A 21,911-nucleotide genomic window follows, 5' to 3' on the forward strand; every position below is an offset into this window, starting at 1 on the left:
GTTCCGCACCGACTACCGGGGACTGGCTAGCTACAGTAGCTAAAGACTGATCTACCAAGGTGCGGAGCCGGACTTCTAAATCACTGAGCCTCGCCTCCATGTCTATAAATAAACTACACTTATTACATGTACCATTACCGCTAAAGGAGGCAGAGGAGTAACTGAACATCTGACACACCGAACAGGAGAAAGTAGGAGAGAGAGAGGGAGAAGGAGAAGCCATCGCTAGCTGCTAAGCTAAAGTCGCTAACGGCTAAGCTAAAGTACTATAGCGTCAGCTACCAAAACTTTAGAACAAGTATGAGATTGAACAGCAGTCACTAAAAGATGGAAAGAACTGTGAGTGCTTAGGCAAAATTACTGTAAAGAATAAGTGTTTAGCGAACAGTTGGCCGCTGTAATCAAACAAATGTAACTGTTATTTAGCGAGAGCAGCACAACACGGTACCAATACACAAGCACCGGAAACGGAAATGAGTCGACACGCTTACCGCAATACGTCAGCAATACGTCAGCCTGGAAGAAAGAGTGGCAGTATGAAGAGCTGGACAGCAGACTGCACAACATGGAAGCTCCTGTCAAGCATCATAGCGGCTAAGATGAGTAGGCACATGGCTCAATACATGGACAGGGCCCAGAAGGGAATGGGCAGTAATATCAGGGGAGCCAAGCACCAGCTACTGGTTGATAGAGCGGTCACTCGAGACTGCAAGACCAGGCAGACCAATCTGTGCACCGCCTGGATTGACTACAAGAAAGTCTACGACTCCATGCCACATACATGGATACTGGAATGCTTGGAAATGTAAAAGATCAACAGGACACTAATAGCCTTCATCAAGAACTCAATGGTGCTGTGGAAAACAAGTCTGGAAGCCAACTCAAGGCCAATTGCACAAGTCACCATCAAGTGCGGCATATACCAAGGCGATGCACTATCCTTGCTGCAGTTCTGCATAGGCTTGAACCCCCTCAGCCAGCAAATCACAAACACTGGCTACGGATACCGGTTCCGAAGTGGAACAACCATCAGTCACCTCCTCTACATGGATGACATCAAGCTGTATGCCAGAAATGAGCGGGACATCGACTCACTGATCCACACTATCAGGATCTACAGCAATGACATTGGAATGTCGTTCGGACTGGACAAGTGTGGTTGCATGGTATAAAAAAGAGAGAAAATGATCAGAACCGAGGGGGTTGCCACATTGCAGATGTTCAGGACAGCTACAAATGCCTTGGAGTGTCGCAGGCTAACGGAAACCATGAAGAGACAGCAAGGAAGTCTGCCACAGCCAAATACCTACAGAGAGTAAGGCAGGTCCTGAAAAGTCAGCTGAATGGGAAAAACAATCCGAGCCATCAACACATACGCCTTGCCAGTCATCAGATACCCCGCTGGTATAGTAAACTGGCCAAAGGAGGAGATAGAAGCCACTGACATCAAGTCAAGAAAGTTCCTCACAATGCATGGAGGGTTTCACCCCAAATCTAGTACCCTGAGATTGTACACCAAGCGTACCGAGGGAGGCTAGTGAGTGTCAAGACCACGGTCCAGGATGAAACGACAAAGATCCAGGAGTACATCAGGAAGACGGCCCACAAAGATGAAGGGCTTAGTGAATACAACAGGCAGCAGAAACCCAAGGGTGAGCACAAGGAAGACGAAGAACCTACTGGGAGAGTGACTACAGCAGATTCCAGGTAAAACATCAGAGGTCTCTGTCCAGAATAGTGCAGTCCTAGGAACAGCTAAGATACTGCGCAGAACCCTCAAACTCCCAGGCCTCTGGTAGAGGACCCAACCTTGAGGATGACACATACCACCCTGTAAGAGGTGAGAGGGAGAGAGAGAGAGAGGTTTTTCTTAGTTCAGATCGTGAATGAACTGAATGTGAAAAAAATGTCATGGAGGTTCATCATTGACAAATGTCCTCCCACACAGATGGTAATCAGATGCTGCCTCCTCACAAAATGCAGACAGGTGCCAGGCAACACAGAATACAATAAAGCTAACAGCTAAGTGAAGTAACTTGTAACACCTTTTTTCACATGTTCCTTTCCAGTCAGCAGTCTTGATTTAATGCTTGACCTGCTAGATCCTATCGCTAATTTTAGACAATTTCAACGTTGTACTGAACTCACCATTGTCTTTTGTTTATACATTCTGAACTGACTTGTTAAATGCCGTAGATGAGATGACCATGGTACTAACATACTGCAGAACTGACTTAATGATGGCTAAAATGAAAAACACAACACATTACATCCACCATTTTCAATTGATTGTCAGCATTTTAGCATACACTATCCAATTATTCACTTGATGTAATATGGCACATTGCATAAAACAAGGGACATTTTTTGGTCCACTTTACTTCCGGTACAGATATCCTGTGTTTTGACATATCTAACCTTGTTCCCTGATATCTCGAGTGAGATGTTTTCCAGTACTGGCAGCTCTCTGAACAGTGATATTTCAGGCTACATGATGGCACGACATCTTTCTAAGTTTCAAATTCATTCAAAAATCTCAGTTATTTGGGATTCCCCCCCCCCCATCCCCCTCTCATTTCATGAATCATATTTTTTTTTTTTTTTCATTCCTTCTTCATGAAAAAAGCACTTTGATAAGGTGATGAGTCAGAATCATGTCTGTAACAGCTGGTTACATCGGCAATAGGGAAATGACCTAAACGCAGATAGAGGAGGCAGCAGGATGACTTCGGTGATGTATTTGGTGATATAGCTTACAGGCAGGTAGGCAGACAAAGGTCCAGGTAATGGAAACTAGAATACAAAAGCAAAAAACAACATTGCAGCTGGTATGAACTGGAACGTGAATGAGTTGGTTAAATATCTGCAGGGCTAATGTGGGAGAGTGGAAACAGTTTAGCAGGTGGGCAGGGATGGTCAGATAACTGCAGGTCTGATGACAGAAGTGGGAACAGGTGTGTAGATGGGTAGGGTAGTCAGGTGACGGGGAAAGGAGAAACAGTCAGATGGCATCTTGTGGGTGGCTGAAGAGAGGGACTGAGGAGCAAACTGTGACAATTTCCTCAATATCCTTTTTCCATTTATGTAATAGCCTAGGGCCACTTATGTAGCTTTTACTTGCCAGTCTAAGTACTTGCATGGATACTGTAAATTACTTTAGTCAGCTTGGTTGTCATCAAGAATTTGTTAAGAGCCCACTCATAAAATGATTTATCTTCAGAGCCTACATGAAAATCCATGACAGTAAACTAATGATAAAAAGCATTGTTTGAAAGAAAGAGAGGGAGTGATAGAGAGAGAAAGAGGGATATGAAACTTTAACAGTCCCTGTTGGGAAAAACAAATTTATTTTAGTAACAAAAGACAGGACAGCCAAATAGAATATAAGGACTAAAAAATATGGCGGGGAATTTCAATATTTCAAATAGAGTGTGTAAGTGAGAAATGTTGGAAAGGATTCCTCTCATGTATTCATTAGCATGTCCTTAAGCTAAATGAAAATAGTATCTATCAACCATATAGATAGATTTATCTTATTTAAATATTCATGAGTAAACATGTACTGTGTCTTGTTTAAACTGCATACATACATAATACATGCTTCTATGCAACCAAGCACTGTGGCTGTTGGATCCATCCAATCTAACAGCCACTCACTTCAATTTCATAGAAAAATCCAGAAAACCTCTCATTGTGACGCCAAATTTATCAACTCAATCCACTCTTTTAACTTTGTTACATACCACGATCATATCACTTTGACAAAAATCAAGCCAGACACGATGTTCGCTTAATTGACTGTATAGCACAGATGCTCAGTGAAGCAACTTTTTACTAAACCTGAGTGATGCTGCAGCCCCATAGAAGCGCGAGTGCTTGAAAAGCAATGTATTCCTGCTGAAACTTCTCCTAATCCCAGACATTCATTGATCAATAGACACAGTGGGTATTCTAAGATGTACACCATGTCACGTGAAAGGATAAATGGAAAGAATTTACTGGGTTTTAGCTGTCCAACAAGTTTGACAGATTCATCAGCTTTTTACAAAATGATGTACTGAAACCCAAGTTCTATTTAACACAGACTCACCCTCAAGTGCACTGTATCATACTAGAGCAAATGCCTCAACAACCCCTGACCATTTTACAGCATAGACATGGGAATTGGCAAAAGAGTCCCTCAGTGTTCAACATCACACCGCTAATATTCTACTGGAGCAATAGTAATACATCTAAGCTGGTAGAACGACATAATATGATAGCTGCCCCGTGCAACCCACAGCTACCTCACTGAGAGGTGAAGGAAGTTGGTGTGGCACCAAACATGCACAGATCATAGAGATTATATGAACCGAAGATGAGGTCATCCCCGGCTGGGGTTAAATATGTCAGTGTTGTGTTGCTCTTTCAGTTGCTGGATGAAAGTTCCATGTACTCCTCAGGAAAAGACTCAGTATGATTTACTGTGCATGTCTGTTCAATCAGAACCTTGGTCACAAGCGTTGCTGCCCACATCTGCACTGGTCTTGGTATTGCGGTGGAACGAGACATTTATTTCAGTGAGGACTGTCAACAGCAAATGAGAGCCCAGATTAGAATGAAGTGACCCAGAAATATTAAATCACTGATTAATTTAAAAGGAAGAACAATTTGGATACTCCTTCCTTAAAATGAATAAGCTACCTGTTAAACTGTACCACTTTTACCTTCATTGCTTTGTTTGCTCCCCTGTATTTCTAACTAAAACTGACCATTTTTTCCCCTTCCTCTATTCATTTTGAAGTGCCATAGTAATATATACTTATTCATGTGGGATCACCTGCATTCCTGCTAGATCAACAGTCACAGCAGGATCATCAGTGACAGGTACAGACAGCAAAAACACCTCATTTTCTGGTGCGAGCATATTTAAGACAAAAACAAATCTCACAGTGATTCTCTGTAAAACTATATCATTGTGTGTAATGCAATGCATTTCAAAACTGGTTAAGGTTTATGCATCTTGTCGTATACCTCTAGTCTTAGGTGAGTCATATGAGGCTGAAATGCAGATTATCTCCGTGGGAAAAGAAGACACGCAGTACGCATGTGCACAAGAAGGCAGTAGAAGGGTTCTCTCTGTGCCCTCTCTGCTCCACTGAGCTGAGTCCAATTTGCCCTTCTTTGAATATTTGCTGTGGGAATGCTGCTGGTGCTGGTAGTCTCCTTTCACCTATAGGGAGAGGTGAGTACAACTTTGATTGGCAGCAGAGATGCCTAAGCTGCGATTGAAATCCCCATCCTTTGAACCCACCTGCTGGCACGGTTTTCCTGATTGCCCGGTGGTAATTGACACATCCCTTTGTTAATTATCAAGGTAATGTGACACATGTACTCATAGAGATCAGTGAATCTGCATTGCAGACACATTCCCTGCTCAGCGTGTCAGCAAGGTGTCCTTTTGAAGCAAGCCTCTGTCTCAGGTGATTAAAGATCCTGTCATGTTACATCTTCCAGGACCAATAATTAAAACTGAAACATAAAGCAGGGTCTAATGAACTGCAGCTTGATGATTATTTCATCAATAAATACATAGCACTCACATCTATTTTTGTTCCTGAGTTAATGCCTTGCTTGCACTTTAGGGATATGTCAATTATTGTATGGGGCAAATAAGTCATCAAGAACAAGCATCTTAATTGTACTGGAAACCTGCAACAGTGTGTGCTTGTAATCAAGTGTGCTATCACATGAATTGCAATGAGTTTGCACTGGTGTAAATGGAATGTACGGAGAGGACGAAGATAACTAAATGTGTTATTTGTTAATGCACTTTCACCTCAATCAAATCAGCATAAATTTAAGAGCTGAAATGTTTGGCATTGAAGGTTCAATAATTTAAAGTAAGTGAATTATAAGGTTTAATTAACTTCAACCCTGGTGGCAACTTTTTATAAAATATAACAAAAGCATAAGAATAATAAAGATGCCAGTGGAAATATTTCATTATTAACCTTTTGTTATTTAACCTTGAGAACATTCTGATTGTAAGGTTTAGTGCAAATTCACTTTAAATTAAATTCCAAAGTCAGTGCAACAAAATGATTAAGTTTGCAAAATAATCTCATTGTCTTACATTTGCTCGGCAGCTTGTGGCACATTATAGAAATGGGGGAAAAATGGTGGGCTGCCATTTACTTCAGCAGTTTAAAACCTTGCTTGTATGTCAAACATTAAAATGGAATTATATTTATTTGAAAGGCCACTCTTAGCAGTAATGACAATGTCAAACTGATGCCTGAGTAGGAGCACTTCCCAGCTCCAAATATAGATTTTCGTGTAAGTGAGAAATGCTAACTTGACCATAGTTAAGTAAATGCAATTTTGTGCTAAACATTTCAGTCTGTGTCCATTATACACAAAACAGCTCATACCTAATAATTTTCAATCCCAGCTTCAGCATGAATGCAGTGTAACCAACCACTCTATTATATTCAGCATTGCCTCTCCCTGCATTTGAAGTTAGGCTGACATGTTTAATTCAATGGAAATCATTACATTATAATAAGGTGCTGGAAAGTTGACTGGTAGACTGGTGACTCTGCTGGTGTGAGACAGAATGAGTTCCTTTCCTAATTAAGATAATTTTGTTCCCATGTTCCGTCATATTGTTCTGGAGTATTAACGCTTCTGTATAAGAAGGTCACAGCCTGCTCTACACACACTATGGCTCATATTTTAGGGCATCATCAAGCCTCAGGCACAAAGCTAAACGCCAACCTGAATGAGCGTGTCCGTTCCACTAATGATGCCAAGTCACATGAATTTTCATCTAAGACCACATATCTCCATGCATTTCCTTTTAAAGGACCAGTCTGTGCGGCACATGCAAACAAAAGTGTGGCCAGAAACAACTACAATGTCGCACATTTTCAGTGACTGATGCATTCATTAAACACTAAAATATGGCATTAGAAAATTGTTTAACGATGATGCAAGAACAGTGACAAGCTTATATTCTAGTTAAAGCTCTTAGGGATATCAGAAGGAATAGTGGCTTAGACAGAGTCACAAGAATGTATTTATTCATGAGTGACTGATAACAGTATTATATTTCCACATTTTATTGTAAATTAGGAAGGGATTAATGGTAATATAGAGGGACAAGTCACTAATTTCTACAACATATCTGCTTCCAATGGTGAAATATCCACCAATTCAAAACTCTGTATTCTGTTTACACAGCAATAAAAAAAACACAACGGGAAGCAAGCCAGATGTAGCAGGCAAACAGGATGTTTGAAAAAAGTCTAACATAGTATAGTAGGTTGGCTCCGGTGTGTATGCTCTACGGTTAACATGGCGGCATGGTAAGGAGGGAAAAGATAAGGGATGTGGTGTTTTCACACGGCTGAGGGCTGTGAGAAGGCTCAGGAGTGATATGTGGTGACAGCACAGTGCCACACTGTTGACACAGCCTGCATCTCCTGGGTACTGAGGGCTGGATCGCCCCAGGCTTGATTATTTACAGGCCTGCGTGCCTTCAAAAAATGTTCTGTGAGGACACCCTGAGAAACCCTCCTTTGCAAGGCCTTTTAATTGGATCAGAGTTATCATTTATTAATGGGACTGACTATATGCAAGTCTAGTTTTTTCATGCCCCATGATTATTAATGGCTGCTTGATCAAAAGACTGATATGACCTGTACGATGCTCCATGTCAGCCTGAAAGAGGAATATATTTCCATCACCAAATTGCAGGGGGTGGAAAGGAGAATCTGCCATTCACACTGGCATAGACAGCTCAGGATTTCTGGAGTATGTTGACCCTGTAAGACATGCATGGTAATTTCAGTGAAATCCTGTAATATATTGACTTGCATTGACTTGCATCATACAGTGAGTTTGAATGGAGGGTTAGAGCGATGTTCATCTATATTGAAGGCTCAATACAGTCAGTCTACAGCCAAAATCTTTCAGAAGGAGATTGTTTCAAAGTATGATTGTTGGAATTGCTCTGAGAAAATTCACTGGGACAAACAATAGTGTCATTTGCATCTGATATGCTTTTGATTGCATGTCAGTAACTTCCATCGTCAAGCCTTATAAGACAAGTATATATATTCACTCTTGAATTTTGATTATGTTTTTTTGTCAACTGAGGTCAAATGTTGTTGTGGAAAATAAAATCGAAACAGAATGGAGAATAATAAAAGTATGTTGAAAATGTGTTTTTAACACTAAACTTATAACTAAGCAGTCCAACACTTAATCAGACATGTATCTCCTTTACTATTCAATCTCCCCTAAACTACTAAAAGCTTCCTTTAAGATTCTCTGTGGCATAGTTACTCATTCTCATTTATTTAAAAGTTCAAAAAGTGAGAGTGAGCTTACTTTAACAAACACTTAATGTGAGCTAAGAGAATTAACAAAATAAAATCCTGGCATTGAACATCACTTCTCTTACTGAGATTCATTCACACGCCTGTGTCACTGTGGAACAGGATATCTATCCTTTCAATAGTATCCTGTAAGCCGCATGTCTCACTCTCGTCATTGTCGCTCAGCGCAACCAAATGAGATGTGACATTCTCTTGACTGCTTACTTCTTCAAATTAATTATTTATAACCTGGGTGGAAAAGTGTGTCAGAGTGGAATTTAATTGTCAAAGTCTCATTATGCTAAAGGGCATCTTCTTGTCACTCACTGGACTAAATTGTCTAAGCATCCTCCTTAGGACTATCATCGACATGAGAATATTTCATATTGCACAAAATACAATGGCAAGGTCTCACACAACAGAAAAGTATGATTTTCGTTCAGCACATATGACACAAGATGCCAAAGAGCACATTATCTAAGAAAAAATTTAAGAAAACATGCTATCATATGCACAGTATACAGTATATACTGAGGCTGGCTATTGAACACTATTCAGTTGGTATAGAAATACATCATTGTCAAACATGGACCAACAAGGCGACAGCTTCCAGCCATGCGCTGTCCCTGTTAGTTAAGAATGAAGAGTGCATTGAGACTGCCACTAGCCCTCTTTAGAATGCCACTGAGGAAGATAACACCATACGTCAATCACTTTTACGAAAGATGCATTATGCTGACAGTCACTACTTAAAAAGGAAAATGCGAGCACTTGTCTTTGAAAAGCAAACCCTCTTTGTAACCTGTACTGTGCCAAGGTATTAGCGTCTACACATTGCAGAGAGGATGGATCAGTATATTTTTGCACTTCCGTCCCAGAGGTAACCTTTTGTCACCAAATACAAGCCTGGCACAAACACATGTTTATATGTCCCTTACTGTTCCGTACTCCTTTTTTGAAGCAAAGCTTTAAAGATTTTTTTAACCCTAAAGTTCAACGTGATTGTTTGATGTGACAGATGTGAGAATAGGAGTGGGCGGACTTGACTGATGCTGAGCTCTCAGCACTGTGCTATGATTGAGACTGGAATTACAGCTGTTGTAAAGAAAGAACCCATGGTGACTTTTGAGTGATGTGTGTGTGTGTGTGTGTGTGTGTGTGTATGTGTGTGTGTGTGTGTGTGTGTGTCTATCTGGGCACAGGCACCACTTGATGCATGAACAGTATGTATGCAAATGTATGTGTTTGTACTACTAAACTAAATGGCTAATGTCGATACAGAGATTTTTGGCATATAAATGACATATCTGATATACAATATAATATACATATTCTGAGGTCTTTTCAAAAATGCGTTACCATTACATTATTCCCACAAGGATGCTGTGTTCATTGACAAGTTGAAAGAATCAAGAGTACAACATTAATACACAATGGCTGGGGGTCCTTCATGTAACAAGGCCTTAATGTGCTAATGAGTTCAAACATGCAGTTTAACACAAGACTGTCAATCAAGCCTTTGGCATTTTGGCATCTGACAGTTGGGTCATGTGTTCCTCTGAGGGACAAGAGCACTTTGCCCACATTACACTTGGCTTTTCACAGATTGCTGTGTTGAGCCCCAGAAGGAATAGCATTGTATGTTAATATTATTAGCCATTGAAAGGCATGTTAATGGCCATTCAGGGTAATCAATTTATTTTAAGCGGCTTTGTGTAATCTATTTACCACCATGCTGTATCATTTATTTGTCCAGACCAAATGTGTTCAGCCATTATCACAACTTTGTGAAGTGATGGTTTTCCTGACTCTGATCTGCAGTAATTGCCTTGACTCACACCAGCAACCACGTTGCTGTCTGCAATGAACATAATTTTCAGAAATGAAATTGAGTTTAATTTCCAAAATGTATTCAACTCCTGGTATTTTAAGCATCAAGGCTTTAAATTAATGAACCGATCACTTCAAAACTTTTCACTGGGGTAAATATTTAAAATATTTTCTTCAGATCAAACAACAAAGATTTATGTGCAGACATTTCACCAAGATTCTTAGAGGACATAAATAGATTTAATGCTTAAAAATAAGAAAATAACAGATAACTTCCTCAATCTCTCATGAGTAGCACATTTCAAAATGTTGAAAAATTTAAGCAAAACTGAGAGAATGTTTTTTCCCATAGCACAAAGAATTTAAAGGTATTCAGTCTAGAAGGCTATAGAATCAAAGTATATTTAATAACAGAAACTGTACTAACTGCTCTGTGACTTTTCCTTATCCCCATAACTTAATTTGAAAAGACCTTCAGGCCAAAAAATCACAATGAGACATTTGAATACATATGAAATGCAACAATGTATATAATAATTTATTGTTTTCTCTATATGTACAGTTTCCTCATGTAGGCTTGAGTTTTCACTATATTTAGAGGCTTATGGCATAGAGTAGCCACATGTCTAAGATAGGCATGTCATACATTGTTTTTTAGGATAAGCTGGGCTGCTTAGACATGCCAAGTCACATGTCAGTGGTTTTAAACGTGTTCTAGGACATTTTAATCTTTTTTTTTCATATACAGACTATGAAACTACATGAGATTTTTTTTTGCCTGTATGACATCAACACAGCAAATAACCTACCTGGATATAAATGGGTAGAGGAGAATGTCTGTGTTCCAGAGCTATAAGAACCATGCTGAAGGAACATTGTGTGCCTTGGAAATGTAAAAGAAAATAGTAATAGTAGATGGTACAAAATGGATTTTGTCACTCCTGTTGTACTCCTTTTCACATTACTTTTTGCGATATGCATGTTTTTAGCTTTACCACTACAGTTCCTGTTATCCTTGAAAATCGTGATGCACTAGCTGCTAGTAGTTCTTGTTTGGTCTGTAGCCATAAATGTACAGACTACAATCGCCTAGATTACCTTTCTAATACTGTAGAAAGCGTCTAAACCTTGTCCTGTAAGTGATGAGCAAATGTATGTGCGTTTATCTGTAGAAGAAATCCGGAGACAGTGCTGTCACTTAAATACCTGACTTCTGCTGAATTCAGGAGTATGTGTGTGGTGACCCTGTATCCTAGAAAAATGACATCATTTGGGTTTAAATATTAATAGTCTTAGTGAAATGTATTTCCAGACTGACTTTCCAATATAATCATAAAAAGGACCTCTTTCACTGCTCCAGTGACAGTAAATGTTTGTGAAACCTTAAAGTTTCTTCAGCAGTAAAAGTACAATTGGGTATTATTCATGAATAGATGTAAGTGTCTGGAAATTTCTGAGCATTGTAACTTCAATTTTGTAATTGTATTCAAACAAGAGAAAAGCTTGCACTAAACCAAACCTTGAGAAATGCAGAGCAGTAAAAATACATTGTCATTTGGAAAGATGCATCCACATAACTCATGCAGTTTCTTTTTCATAATTCACTCTTACTGTACTGACAATAAGATTTCATTCCACTGAGTCAACTTCAACAATTGCCATTAGTTTATCTCTGTCATTTTCCTCAGTTGAGGTGAGAAATGAGAAGGCTTCAGAGGAAAATTGGTCGGGCGGCTAGTTATCTTGAGCCTATATGGAAACAAAGACAAGGAGCGCGACAGCGCCTCAATACTTCGCCTTGTCACAAGGGTCTGAAGAAAGTGACTGAAATTTTATTTTTGGAGTCACTAACTTTTGACTTGTCAGATTCTTGCAACCTGTCATCATTTCAAATGTGTCTGTAGGCCTCCACAGCTACCTTAAAACTCTGACTCGAGTCCTGTATAATTTCCCCATCTTCCCAGCTCCCTCTGTGCTAAATTGCATTGGAAGATGGATTTTTGGCATCTGAGGCTGTCAGGTCTCAGCCATGGAAGACTTTATGCACTAGTACACCCGCTATGAAAGTGATTCTGGAGGGATGGAGGGGTATAAGAGTGGTGAGTCAAGTACTGCCACTCCAGCAAGTCTTTGGGCATTTTTCTGTCTGTGATTGTATGTATTTAACAATAATGCCGATGCTGTAGATCTCCCTTTTCCCCCTTCTAATATTCCCTTTCTCCTTTTCTCTGTCTCTCTAAATCTATTTCAACTGTATTCCCTCAATCTCACTGTCTCGCAGGTGTCATAATGATGATAGGATCTGGTCCGGCAGCTATCTGAAGACCATCTTCATTCCAGACTGAACTATTATCTTCATTTTCATTAAAGTTATTGCAGTGTGCATATGCATTGATTGTAGAACATATTTTACATTATAACATGACCTAGGTGAATATGCTATTCTGACTGGCTGAAGGGTGTTCATTAATTTTCAATAACAGGACCCCTCCAACAAAAGGTAGATTTCACCAGGGATTGAAATTTGACTTGTGTGCTTAGAAAAAAATATCCTGTCTGGCAAGTTGAATTTAAGGATGTCTGTGCTTAGAAGTAAAGATTGTCATTGTCTTCTCTGTGTCACAGTCACAGCACTGACACCACTGCGATAACAATGTGCAAATCTAAAGATGCTCTGTTTTTTTGTTTAAGGCCCCCTCCCTTTTTGTCTTCCATGTTATTTGTGCAAACAAGACTCTTCCTTTCCCTGCAAGTTCAAATCTTAAATGTATTTCTCCCACTCTACCTCATCTGGTAAGCACACCTATACACATTTGAAAAGGGGTGAGGGAGCACCACAGAAAGAACGAACAAGCAAGAAGCTATCAAAGCAATCAAGCTGCCAATATTTGCTGACAGTTACTTGGCAATATTAGCCTACCACTGTTTGAGGCAAAAACCTGCTGTTCATGCTTACAAAGCAGTGAGAAAACCAAGTGGTCTTTAAGAGGTCAGAGTGCCATTATGCTTTATTAAAGGGGCACATGCAATGCGTCCATTAAGTGTTAATCACTGATTAGGCAAACCACGATATGGTTTGTCTCATACATTTTTTAAAATACTCCAACATTCAGAGTGTGCAGGAATATCATGCAATATTAAGACCTTATAATAACAAGCCTCTTCATTTCAAGCATTGACCTCAGGGAGCCAGTGATTCTCTATGGACAGTTGACACTGGTTAAATGTACAAGACTTTGATGAATTGGACTGACAATTATTGATAAGCTTAAATTAAAAATGTGGCAGAACAACCATGTGCACAACTTGCACTACCACTACCACTCTAAATGTTATTTCCTGGCCTATACAACCAATAGAAGGATATGTATATATCTTAGGCTACAGTACATGCATTGTATACCAATAAAAAAGACCAATATTTTGTTGTAAGACAGCGAAAAAGCGGTGTGCCATTTTGTTGGTTGAACAAACCAGTGAAGTTGTTAGATCCCATCACCAGCAATCACACTCGAAACTGTGCAAGGACTTAACAAGGGCAGCGTGTAATTGTGCCCATAGAATCTTTGTCTTAGTTACAGCCAAATAAAGCTAACAAAAGTACTGTATTTAAGATTTATTGGCTAACTGTGTGACATTGGCTAATTGCCAGAAGGGGAAGTGACTGTAAGGAACAGTAAGTACAAAGATGCTGGTTAGAGTTATACAGTAAATAAAGGAAGCTGATTTTTTTTCCACAAGCAAAAAAGCAATAAAGGAAGACATTGACAAGATATCTAGATGACATTACATTTAATTAATGTTTGACACTGTCACAAACTCTGCAAATTCTTTACCTTTGGTAAATGACTAAAGTATAAAGCACAGTTTGTTGTTTATTGGTCTTTCCTATGTGATGTAGGCTAATTCTGCTTGATGGTTTACCATGATTTACCAGTTTAAGCTAAAGAGGGTGCGTGCACACATTAAATCCAGCCTTGCTCCTTTGTCCCCTCCTAACACTCAAAGGCCCCTGTTCCCTATGCCTCAGCGCTCTGAGGGTTTTCTCTCGATGACGCTTGCTAATAATGACTGATGGGTAACAAAGCTTGCTGGAAAATGTCACTTTCTATTCCACTCATGTGTGTAAAAGCTTATGCGGGGGGGGGTCAGTGTGGTCAATCGGGATGTAATGTGTACGTCCAAATGGAAAAAAATGGAGTAAAAAAGCATCGTTTATGGAACTGTGGGAAAAGGAGGCACATAAATAGCATTTTCTACATCTGATCATTTGTTGGCACATTGTGACACATTGTGTATGTCTTTTTCACACTGTAACCAATCTGTGGTCAATACCCAGTGGAGTATGTTTGTGTCTGTCAATCAATCAACCCTAACTCCTGTCATGGCATTAAGCTTAGGAAGTCTTTTGGCAACATCTATAAAGCTAGAGGCAATTGGCTTAACAGCACAAGTGCAGAAGAATCACTGACATCAGCTGTAAACAACAAAGTAAAACTACTTTCATGAATTTTCCCTCAAAGCTTTGTACTTACCCCAAGCTGACCACAGTATAACTGCAGGGTGTTAATAGGGTTGTCGATCAATACCAATGACTCAATTATTACAGCAGGTGTTGGAATTTCTAGTATTGAGGACTCACTTAAGAGTGGCAGCCTTAGCTATGTTTGACCCATTTCAATAGAAATGGGCCCCTCTCTCCAAAGGACCCTGACATGCCAGAATTGAATAATTCACCTGCTTTTAAAATAAACTGAAATGGACAAAGAAACATGGACATGGGAAGAGGAGGTGCTGCTGATCTTATAGTGAAGTTATAGTTATATTGTAGTATCGCTGTCATGTTTCCTGTAGTATTACTATGTTTTCATGAAATTACTATAGGTATATTATATTGTTTATATAATATTACTTTAGTGTTTGTTTTAGATGCAGTATAGACCGTTACTATAATTATATACATAATATACAAACTGTACATTTATTATACATCATTATAGTATTACTGTAGGAATGTTCAATAGTGTGTTCAAAAACTACAGACACAATAATATGCTATAATAATACTATTTAAAATAATATATGAATACTACAAAAATCTAGATGCATAGTATCACTAGTGAAATATAGGGGGGCTAGGGCTACTATAGATAATGAAATAGCACTACAGAAAAACAATACTAATGCCATAGCTGGTGGAAAAATACTATACTATATAAATACTAAACACTAAACAATTCTTATAATAAACAATAGTAATACTATGGTTCATTTTCATAAGGGTGCGGTTGGTAAGCCCTCTTTTTATTCTCTGCCAAATTTCTCTGGTTAGAATGTTCTAACAAGTAGAAAATTAAAGGTTAAGGTCTCAGCTATAAGTATGTTTATGTACACAAATGTTTTATAAACTTAGGTGATTCGTGATTAAAGTCATGCTGTGTGCGCATGCAATTACTTTCTGGTCCTTTAAAGGTCACAAAAAAACCCATTGTTATAACAAAAATGTTTGCTTTATAAAGAAAAAATGTCATTGTTTCATTTTTTTATTATAGGAATTGTTTGGATTATTTCTACCTTATGTTGTTAATGATGGTTAAAGAGCAAATAATGCATTTAAGTTGAAGTCCAAATATATACCATTTAATGCAAACCAACTTAAATCCTCAGTGGGTGGGGGGTAGTGGGGAATTAGCTCTTGAAACAGGCCTGCAGATGCTTAAGGCCGCCACTGTCACTTTATACCACATTCTCTGTTTTAGGACAAAAACTCCCGGGCCGTTATTTCTGTTTATGTAGTGCTTACGTGTGGACAGGAGAAACATTATACTGTACACTCTTTGTTGTGCAAATTGGATGCTGGATGCAGACAGATTTTTGCTATGATGAAGCACTGTTTGATTAAAATACAATTCTCTAGCTTAAGTTTTTAACCAACTGGTCCAATAACTTTGGTGGTTTGATACATTTTGCACTGTACAATATAAACCATGCTGCAGACTGAAACAGTGCAGGCACATGATGCATTGGGACCAGTTTTATTCAAACAAAATACAGAGAAGAAGATGTTTATCCAGCATTGACAGAACCAGACCAGCGCACCCTTCAACAGTTTACCCCACGCAACTCAAACCAAAAATATTTCTCTGATTACTGATGAAAAATTCATACAGTTCTCAACCCCTTGACACAACTCACAGAATTAGCCTGGGTATTCAGGCTGCTATTGATTCACAAAATTATCGTTTACAGTATTTTTTGTTTTACAGCATCTCTTATAATTTTAACCTAGCAAGACTGCACTTGCAATACAATTTTTTTTTGCCAATGTGATGTAGTACAAATTCCCACAACCTAACCTAGTGATGCTGTTAGACTGTATACATATTTTTCTTTGTAGAAGTATAGTCTTTTATCATTTGTGCACACAAGTTAGTAATTTGTTTCTGAAACTGCTAAATCATGTGCGCAATTTGTAAATTGGTCTGGTGAAAAAAAAACTTGTATGTTCATTAATTTCCTAATTTGTGTTCTTTGATTAATATTTTGTGTCCTCAGATAACCCAGTTCAGTCCGTCAAATGAATAACATCAAGTCGCTATTCAAGTCCAACACCATATATGTGCTCTTTATATCATTTTTCCTATGTTACCGTTTGATAAATAAAATCATACGCCGAAGGGAAGAATTTAATATATAACATTTTATGGTTTCATAATGGCACCCTGTAGTTTTACCTGGGAAAAGTGCACTGCTAACATCAGTTTGCATGCTGGATGGCTAATTAGCTGCTCAGCTATAGCATATTAAACAGCATGTAAACGAAAATGTCAGTAAGGCAACGTTCAGACTGCAGGCCTTAATGCTCAATTACGATTTTTTTGCCCAGCTCCACAAAAACCATAATTAAACATGTGGCTCTCCTTCTTCTCTACCTCGCTATCATCTACTCAAAAATTCGTTTTCTTACACCTGAAATCCACCGGATCGCAAGCTCTTTTCTGAGTTATGTGCATGCTATTTGTCTGTGGGGAGAGAGAGAAAAAGATGGGGAGAGAGGGAGTGAGTTGTGGGGCAGTTGTGTTGTCCAGCACCAGAAACCGTAATGGAAAGAACAGAAAGTTGTGAACACTAGTCAGAATTTGGGAGAAATGCAATCCATGAGAGGACAATGAAATACGGCAGTCTTCTGTGAAAATTGGGACGGTTAGCAAATATGAGCTAACTGGAGGTAACATCTGTGGCTCCTTGTTTACTTCTGTACGACATTGTGTTGTTCTTCTGTGCATTCGGGTCACTTTCAGGCTGTGGACAATTTACACTGGAGTTTGATATGGGCCACATTTAAGCAATAATGTGAACGGTCAAACAAAAAAATTGGATCTGGGAAAAAAATCTGAATTAGAGCATTTGGGTCTGCAGTCTGAATGCAGCCAAAGTGGCCAAAATCTGAATTGGAAAAGATCAGATTCCATGTGACTTGGCCTGTTCACATATGGCTATGTTCAGATTGCAGGCCAATGTGACCCAAATCCGATTTTTTGGGCCACTTTCATATGTGGTCCAAATCCGATACAGATCGGATCTTTTTAAATGCGACCAAAGTCTGGACACTCGGGTCGGAATTGATGTAACTTTGACGTCACTCCAGACCAGCTGTTCTGGCCGTGATGAACAAAAATGCTCCACAAAAAGCTATAATTAAACATGTGGGTCTCTTTCTTCTCTATCATCTGCCCACAAATTCCCTTTCTTACACTTGAAATCCACCGGACTGCAAGCTCTCTTCTGAGTTACGTACATGCTACTTGTCCGAGCGGACGCAGTAGAGCGCATTCATTTCTATATGAGGTTAGAACCTGTTCTCAAATAGACAATAAGTGATTCATTGATAAGTGATTTCATAAAAAAACAACATATAGCGCACATATATTTAAGTTAATATATTCCTTCCACTGATCTCATTTTGATGCTACATGTTGTTATGAACGCTTTGCTGGTCAAATATGGTTGTGAGGTGTGAAGCCAACAGTTAAAGTTGTCAGGTTTATCTCATTGGGCCACTTGGATGTTGAACAGAAGATTGTGCTATCTTAAACATCTTATGCAATTGTTCTGTAAATTTGTGTGAAGATATTATTAAGTAAATTTTTACTTTATCACAAATGATCAGTTTTACCCAGTACCTGCCACACTGTTAAAAAAAATATTCCGGCAGTTGGGGCGCCAGAAAAATACCATAAAATAAGAGTAAATAACTTGTAAAAATATGGTAATATTCCATAATGACAATATAGTCTGTAACTTTAATTTTACATAAAATCTTGTGCAATTTTTGGGGCTTTTATTGTTTAATTAAGAACATATACACTTGTAAAAACTATTAAATTACCTTTAAATGTAGTTGAACACTGCTATAATACAAATAATCAGGCTTACAATTTATAGTAGAGCGCTGCTTTTAATTGAGTTTTATTATATAATTTCACATAAAAATCCAAAAACTTGCAAACAAATGGATTCATTTGGACTGCCAAGAAAAACTTCACATTTGCACTTGTCTTTCTACTTGAATATATTTGTATCTTTTTTGTATACCAACTTAATTTAGAAATTTTGGACCTCCCCAACTCCCGTGCACACAGTTGTGCACTGCCTTGCAAGGCCAGATTTTTTTTACAATGCAGGTGAGTAGGTATTAGTGGCTGAAAATGTTTAATTGATAGACATTAAACACACACTGGGCACACAAATCCCATTAGTGGCGATTTTCTACACAGTAAATTTTGAAGTCAATTAGTCACCCACCAATGGGTGAGGACAAAGTTTCCCAGTTACCTTAAGAACTTTACTCTTGCGGTATCATTAGGGTGCATCTCAATACGTGGAAAATATAAATACCAGGCTGCCATTCATCGTATTCCAGTACATTTGAGCTGCACTTTACAAATATGAGACAAACAGGTCCGACCCTTACATAACTATAATCTAACCTTATTCCTTCACATAAAAAGACCGATGGATCTCTCTCTCTCCCTGCCTCCCACACTGACATGAGCTTGTCATCAATTTCCTTCAGGTGGCTTCTCCTATACAGCACTCTTTCAGTGCTGCCTTTGTTTATATGTTAAGATCCTCTGGGCCATTTGATACTACACAGCACAGTAAATAAGAATAAACGATTAAGGTTGATATTAAAATTAAGTATGTAAATTGTTATTAGACGCATTCATTTCAACAAGAAATAAACCGTAATAACATTGCTCACTTAGACAAAGATCTTCAAACTCAAGGATTTCTTTGTCAGTCCAAGATGAATATGTGACTGTGATTATTACAATTTCCGTGCACATGCATATACACATAATGCTACATTGCAGCATTTTGTCAGACACATTACAAAATCATAATAGGCTTTCAGGACTGTGTTTTTCATTAAAACAAGGGACTGGAGGCACACTGACATTTGTCCCTAGTCAGCCTAGTTGAGGGCTGGCATCGCTGGAACAAATATCAACAAAACAGCTTTTGAATTTATTAAATTGAGGTCCCACACAGCAATGTTCATGTTCACCACGCTCATACTTGATTTTTCTCCTTTGAAGTTAGGAAACTTATTAAACAAGGACAATAGCAAACTTATAAAACAAGAACAATTCAAGTAGCTCTTTTCACCTCTTCCCTGACTTGCTCATTTGCAGAGAAAAATATCACTGCTTGATGCTGATTAGCTTTAGCCTTGGGTATGCCTCCATCAAAATTCAGTGAGGATGGATCTACAATCACGGTGTCCTGCTGGGCCCCTGGAAGACATAGATTAATCAGGAAACAAAGGATACTTTATATCAGAGGTATTCAATTAAGAGTTCAAAGAGGTCCAAAGCAAAGGTCCGGAACTTCATAACGACTAACTTGCGTCATCATTCATTGCCATAACATATAGTTGTATCAACATATGTTTTTAGTCATCAACGGACAGCACAATTAAATCACATTTCAACAATATAATAAATAAATATCAGTTTTCTGATACTGGATCAAACTGGAGGGATAATAACTACTCTAATAAATTCAAAATTTAAGTAAACTAAAGGCTGCATTTAAAAAAACGTTTTTAATTGTGCATCTTAAAATGACGTGCTTAATTTCAGAAAATATTTTTTAAAAAGTTTAGCTTGAAATTTTATAATTTTATAATAAACACTAAACACATCTTAAAAAATGAACAGGTTTAATACCTCCTCTTCTCTTTCATTCCCTCTTGTATAGCTATCACTTCCCTACTTTCTCTTGTTACGTGAAACGTGAGCTCTGGCTTGTCCTGCCAGCTACACTGTTAAAACTGTTACTTGGATCTAACTCAATAAAATTAAGACAACATTTTCCAACTATTTTTTTCAAGTTTAGTGAACTAACTGATATTTTGTGTAAAGACAACTTAATAATGTGAATTTCAATGTATGCAAAAATATTAAGTAGCATTTTCAGAAAAAGCCAATAAATTGAGTACTATCAATGTAGAAAATATCATTTTATACACATTAAACTTAATTAAAATAGGTAACTTTTAAATGAAAAAAATAAGTAGATAATGTTCTGATTTATTAATTTTGATCAATTTACCCTCTTTGTTTTGAAAGTGTAAATAGCTTCAAATAAATAGTTGCTACTATGTCAATTTCCAACATTTATTAAATCATTGCCATATCCAAAACAGTAGCAATGAGCTGGACAGTATAAACATTGGTATTCAGGCATTCAAGAAAACATGCCCTCAGCAAATAAAGTGCAGGTTAGTGGAACACCTTCACAGTACAGTTCTGTGTACATAATGTTACAAAATTTTAAAATTAAGTAACAATTTACAAACCAAATTCAAAATGAGCTGGATAGTGTTAACAATCAATAACATCTATTCATGCATTAAAAAAAGCATGACCTCAACTTATAAAGTGCAGGTTAGAAGAACACCTTCACAGTATATTTTACTGTGTGTACATACATAATATTAAAACATTTTAATATCAAGTTAACAGGCACTTGCTATTTTTCTAACAATTCACATGCCATATCCAAATAGTGGGAATGAGCTGGACAGTATAAACAATCAAGAACTTCTGTATTCATGTATTAAACAAAATATGACCTCAGCTTGTAAATAGTAGGTTAGTAAAACACCTTAAAAGGATAGTTCACTTCAAAATGAAAATTCTGTCATCATTTACTCACCCTCAAGTTTGTTTTAAACCTGTATGAATTTCTTTCTTCTGCTGAACACAAGGAAGATATTTTGAAGAATGTCAGTAACCAAACGGGTGAGTAAATGATGACAGAATTTTCATTTTGAAGTAAACTATCCTTTTAACAGTACAGTGTGAACATAATATTGAAACATTTTAACACTAACATTACAGGTCACATGACCATCTGACCTCAACTTGGCATAATACCTTCACAGCGTGTGTGAATATTTTGAAACATCTTTAGTCAAACATCTCACTGATCTCACCTACTGACCAGTTTTTAAAGTGCAGCTTCACAGCAGGTCTATTTTGTGTGTATAAAATATAATTACTTTTTCACACCAGGAAGTATGACCTGTGCACACTATAAAACATGACAAGGATAAACCATTACAACACCCTGAATGTCCAATTATGTCCAATATAACATTGGACATAACACCCATTATGTCCAATGTATAATGATGTTGAACAGACA

At 38.0% G+C, this 21,911-nt stretch overlaps 1 long non-coding RNA gene across 1 annotated transcript; it reads left to right on the plus strand.

Moving 5' to 3' along the window:
* Window positions 1–5,374: 5,374 nt before the first annotated feature.
* Window positions 5,375–12,584, plus strand: LOC123957670. Its single transcript, XR_006821848.1, has 3 exons — window positions 5,375–5,462; window positions 12,158–12,292; window positions 12,475–12,584. It is a non-coding gene; the product is annotated as an uncharacterized LOC123957670 (long non-coding RNA).
* Window positions 12,585–21,911: the final 9,327 nt, after the last annotated feature.

This window comes from Micropterus dolomieu, linkage group LG19, assembly GCF_021292245.1.
Source record: "Micropterus dolomieu isolate WLL.071019.BEF.003 ecotype Adirondacks linkage group LG19, ASM2129224v1, whole genome shotgun sequence".
Taxonomy (NCBI): Eukaryota; Metazoa; Chordata; class Actinopteri; order Centrarchiformes; family Centrarchidae; genus Micropterus; species Micropterus dolomieu.